Genomic DNA, 5,931 nt, shown 5'->3' on the forward strand with positions numbered 1-5,931 from the left:
TCCCGGAGGACGAAGGCCCCTAGCAAGCTGCGGCCGCTGCTCCCGCAGAGACCCCCGCGAGGGTGGCGAGGAGCCTGGAACTACGCTCTCGGGAGCCGCCCTCCCCGCGGTGGGGCGGAGACCGGGCCTGTCGGGCTGGGGCCGGCCAATCAGCGCTCGGAGAGGCCCGGAGGCGGGACTTCCGCTCCCGGCGGGTGCGGGGCCGCCGGCAAAACGCTCGGAGCGGTCCCGGGAGCGAGTGCGGCAGCGGGCTCGGGCGGCCGCCCGCCCGGGACCCTAGCTTGCGGCGCGTGGTCGCCAAGGCCCACCGTGCTCGGGGCGGAGGGCTGCCCAGCTCGGTCCCCATTGGGATCGTGGCAGCGGCCCCCCCCGGGTCAGGGCAGGCGGAGCGGGGGTCCCGGGAGCGGCGGATCCGCGGTGGTTCCCAGGAGCAATGGGCTGTCGTTCGTGGAGGGCAGCGAGTCCGGAAGAGCCGCGCACACGGCCGAGGGCGCCCTCGCCCCCTACGGACGGCGACTCCCCAGTGCGGCTGGCAGCACCGGCCGCCCGCGGGGAGCAGCCCTGCCGGAGCCCGCGCGTAGCCTGGCTCGCGCTCGCACCGACGCGGGAAGCCGGAGCGCACGCGGCCGCGCGCTGGGCCCGGGCGGGTCTCGGTGTCCACGCTCCCGCAGGGGTCCCGCGGGGGTTCGGGTCCCGAGCAACGCGGGCGCGTCGGAGAGGTCCGGAGGGGCGCTCTCCGCACTCACCGGCGTACTTTCTCCTGCTCGCTTCTGTCCGACGAGGACGTGCGAACGTAGGACGCCCGGTAACGAGCGACTCGGGGGGTTCGGGTTGAGAATGCCGGCCGGTGCGGGGTCTCGGCTGCCGGGGAGACGGGCTTTCGTCCCGCACACTCTCTGACCCGAGTCGTCCCGGCAGCACCCTTCACCGCGGCGAGAGGTCGAAGACCCGTGGACGAACGCACAGTGGGCGCGGTCCCCCAAAAGGAAGACGTGCTGGTACGCACCACGTTCCACTTGGGTGAAACCCCCAGAACAGGCAAATCCATAAAGCAAATTAGTGGTTTCAGGGCCCCAGGGCCCCATGTCCCCGGTTGCGGACATGGTCAGTGACTGCGTATTTGGCACAGGGTTTCTTTCTGGGGTGATGCGAAGCTGGTGACGGCCATACTGCTCGGGAAAATTACTAAAAATGATCCACTCGGCAGCTCTCTCTGCCCACGGTCCTGTCCCCAAGCTATGATAAAAACACTTTTTTTCCACCATAAAACAAAAGTCACTGAATTGTGTACACAAAATGGGTGAATTTTATAATATGTAAAATATGCCTCAACAAAGCTGTTAACAGGGGCACCTGGGTGGCTTAGTTTAGCGACGGCCTTCGGCTCAGGTCATGATCCCACGGTCCTGAGGTTGAGCCCCCATTGGGGACTGCTTCTCCCTCTCCCTTTGCCACCCTTGCTTGTGCTCTCTCTCTGTGTCAAATTTAAAAAAAAAAAAAATCATTTTAAAAATAAAGCTGTTAAAAACTAAGTGAAAAGAGGGGCGCCTGGGTGGCTCAGTGGGTTAAAGCCTCTGCCTTCGGCTCAGGTCATGATCCTGAGGTCCTGGGATAGAGCCCGCATCGGGCTTTCTGCTCAGCGGGGAGCCTGCTTCCTCCTCTCTCTCTGCCTGCCTCTCTGCCTACTTGTGACCCCTCTCTGTCAAATAAATAAATAAAATCTTAAAAAGAAAAGAAAAGAAAAGAAAAAAGTGCTTCCATGTTTAAAAAAAAAAAAAAAAACTAAGTGAAAAGAATTAGGTGTCCAACCTGAGCCCAGCATAGCCCTTACCAGGCCAGGTGCCGAGTGCTATGTGGGCAAAGAGGCCACAGAGAGGCAGGACTCCCTACAGAGCAGGCCCGTGTGGAGGCAGCGTGTCAAAACCACCGGACCCAGTGTACAGCACTGAGGATAGCCCAGCAGTCCTCATTGAGGACCTTCCCAGCAGGTAAGGAACAGGTTAGGTTGCAAGAACTTTCTTCCTAAGGGGTCACTGAACCTGGGCCTCGGGTCCAGCAGCAGGTGGCTTTCAGAGAGCAGATCCCAGCACGAGAGGCACCACACCGAGTGACCCCAACCCTGCAGGCTGCAGACAGCCTCTGCTGGGAAGCTGCCCACACGCACGGGGCCAGTTCATTTCAGCCCGGTGCCTGGGGAGCTTCCCGATGAGCTGGTTCCTCAGCTGGGTGAGCAGCACCTGGGCCTGCTTGCCTGCCTTCAGAGAGGGGCTCTCCTCTGTCTTCCTGGTCCTCTAGGGAAGCATGGAGCTGGGACGTGGGAGGGCAGAGGGTGGCTGAGGATGGGCAAGGCCACTTGGCTCACACGTAATCCACAGAGAGGCCCTGATGTTCCTGCTTGTACCTTTGCTCAGGCTGCGTCCTCCTGGGGAACCATCATTCCCCAGATGCTGAGTCACAGCAGACACAACCTCCAGCGTTTAGAGAGAGGGCACATCCACCCGCAACACACTGTTTCTGTTACAGAAACAGCCGTCGGGCAGGGTCCTGTTGGGAGGCAGGGGGCCAAACCCCCAGAGGGGCCAGGGACCACGTACTGACAGGCTCCGCTTCCACCTGCCCACCCCTGCACCTCAACCTGTTAGGTCAGGGAAGGCTCTTGGGGTGATGGGACTGGACCCCTTCCGCGGAGATCACTGTGGCTCTGCCCCAGCACTGCCTGCTCCCTGCTCTGAAGGACCCAGACCCTGGTCCAGGGATCCGAAGCACTGTGAGGTAATTTCCTTCTCGGTTTCTGAGGCTGCCTGCAGGGGGTGACGGATGAGAAGTTATCAATCCCCTTTCCAGAGAACTTAAATGAGACACGTCCTCTTCACTCCTCTCAGGGCTTCCCCTGAAGGGACTCCAACAGCCTTAGGCCCTGCTGCCTGCTCTCCCATCATCCAGGACAAAGAGAGGAGTCGGGCTCAGCACACGTGTTTTCTGACTGAGCCTTTCCTAATGCAGCCTGTGAAGAGGGTGCGACCAGCCCTGCTTGGTAGGTCGGCGGCTTGTGCGGGGGTGGGGGGGTGATCCCCGGGACATGCCTGGGCACGCTCTCCTCAGGGGCTTCTGGTCCTCTGCAGGGTCCCTGCACTGCTCGCATCCCCCCTGACCTCTCCCCGCCCTGCTCAGACCAGAGAAGTACCTCAGGAACCCACAGGGTCTGGGGCTGCAGGGCCCAGTCCGTGGGATGGGGGATGGCCGAGGGGTGTCCCTCCCTGGGCTCCAAGAGGCCTTGTGGTTAGAGGAGATGCCCTCCCACATTGATGCATGTGCTTCTGCAAAGCCATTCTGGGACCCAGTAAGTGCCCAGCCTGGCCCTGGGGACTGAGGAAGGAACAGGACAGCCTCCCCGCCTCTGAGGGACCTCAGGCTAACAATGAAGCAGCACAGAGCAGCCCTCTGCCGGCAAGTCCTGGGTCAGCCCTGCTGAGGTGCCCACGCAGCAGTTCAAGGGTAATTCTGGGTGTCCCCTGCCCAGGAGACTGAGGGAGTGTCTAGTCAAGAATCCACCACACCTGTTGTCTCTGGGAAAGGATGGGGGCTAGGCCTGCAGACCCGGCTCCTGTCCAGGCAGGGAGTGGGGAACAAAGGAAGTGGTCTGAAGTGGTCTCTGCCCTCCCCCCCAGGATGGCCACTGCCCTCTACGCTGGACCCCAAGCCCTGCTCTCCAAGCAGGGTCCAGGCTTTACCCCTTGGGGCAAACAGAAATTGGCCCTGAAAGCTCTGTGCCCAAGCTCAAGACAGGTGCCAGGGAAAGGTCAATGACGGACGGAGGGAGCCAGAAACCTGTGTGTGCCCAGCAAGGACCAGTGGTAGATGCCGCAGCCCATGCACAGAGTGTGGGGATGGGCAGACAGGCACATGGTCCCAGATACCTCTGTATAAATTACTCATGAAAGCATTAGTGGCTGGGGCGCCTGGTGACTCAGTGGGTTAAGGGTCTGCCTTCGGCTCAGGTCATGGTCCTGGGGTCCTGGGATCGAGCCCCACACCCGGCTCTCTACTCAGTGGGGTGTCTACTCCCCCACCCCGCCTGCCTCTCTGCCTACTTGTGATCTGTCAAATAAACAAATAAAATCTTTAAAAAAATAGTAAAATAAAGTGGAGAATCTGGTGATCAGGTGCACGTCACCAGGACAGACAGTGGGACACTTCAAGGCTCTCAGGGTGATGCCCTCGGAGGGACACCATGGCACTGACGTGCTCTTAGTGGCAAGAGAGTGTCACTCGCGGTAAGAGTCCTTAGATGAGCCCCGCAGAGACACAGCCGACCGAGTGACTGGCTGTATCTTCCACATCCACATTGTGCAAGGCAAGCAGGCCAGGACACTAGCACCAGGCTGTGGCCAGGATGGGCCACCTGGTGGCAGACTCTGTGGAGGTCACTGGAGCACACGGCAAGGGGCCCCACGCATGCTAACCCAATTCCCTGCACCATGCCGTTGCTGCTCAGCCTTGTGGGATGCAGCGGGCATGTGAGGGGTAGAATTCGGGGTAACTAGTGATCAAACGAGTTAGAAAAAAATAGAGCAGAAATATGAAAAAGCAAATGTGGCAAAATGAGAACAAAGGGGAACATGGGTCAGGGCCATGCACGGCTTTCGTGCGTCAGAAAATTGTCAAAGTAGAAACCTTTCAAACACAGGGGCAGGGCGGCTGGTGGGGAGTGCGTGGTAGGGTTCAGACCTGCCTGCTCTGTGGCCTCCGACTAGTCCCCATCCCTCTCTGAGCTCACCTCCTATGATGTTTATGAGGCTGCTCTCTTCCAGCAGCTGTGAGAACCTGAGTGGGAAGTGGCGGCCCCAACTGCAAAGGAAACGTCTACTTCTTGGGGTGACCTGAGGTCCAGCCTCAGGGTCCTGCTCAGGCCAGCACAGCAGAGGCAGTCAGAGACCTGGGCTGGGGACAAGAGGGCCCAACGAGGTAGTTTATTCCTGAGAAGCTGAGAGTGGCCTGGGAGGTGCTGATAATGTCTCTTGTGGCAAGAGCGACTGGAGTGACTGGTGTTGCCCTCAGGAGACAGAATGGCCGACCAGCATGGAGGGTGACAGCTGCCACGCGAGGCCTGGGACACGGCCACTACTGCCCTGTGGGCTGGGCAGAGCCCCAAGCGGAGGGGTGACATCTGCTGACGGGGGAGGCAGCCCCAGAAAGACAGGCAGTGGAGGCCGCTCTTAGCAGGCTCTAGGGGCCTGGGGGCAGGCCTGGGCACATTCTCCTTAGGGACTTCTGGTCCCCTGCGGGGGTCCCTGCACTCCTCGGATCCCTTCTGACCTCTCCCCTCCCTGCCTTACACCAGAGGCACCAAGGAAGCCACAGTGACCCTCCATGGCTCCCCATCCGGCCGCTGCTGGCCCTTTAGTAGAGGCTGATCTCTCTGGACCCCAGCCCTTCCCTACAAAGCCAGGACGCCAGGCGCACAGGTGGCCACCCGAGGGTCCCTGGAGCTACACGAGGGGGAATTCAGGCAGGCAGTGCCTCTGCCCTGCGTGGAGCCCACAGGTTTCGGGGGACAGAGTCACCAGAGCCAGGACAGCTGGCAAAGGGGAACGTATGCCCCTGCCCTTGGCCCTGTCCCCCAACCAGGGCAAGGCCAAAACCAGACAGCAAGTGGCCCTGGCTCCGTCCACACATGCCAGAACACATTCAAGGGGTCAGACTTGCAGGGAGGCCCACTCCAGGGGACAGCGTGTCCAGTGCCTCCCGGCTGGGCATCAAACAAGAAAACAGGCATCGTAGACACCTCTAGACAAACAATGGGGGCCAGCTGTCCCATGACCCCAGGAAAAGGAGAGCCTCAACACACCCCCACCAAGGTTAGGACAGAGGTGTGGGGCCTCCTCAGACCCACCGCCCAGGCAGCAGCGGGAAGGCAGAGGGGGCACTCCA

This window comes from Mustela nivalis, assembly GCF_964662115.1.
Source record: "Mustela nivalis genome assembly, chromosome: 19".
Lineage (NCBI taxonomy): Eukaryota > Metazoa > Chordata > Mammalia > Carnivora > Mustelidae > Mustela > Mustela nivalis.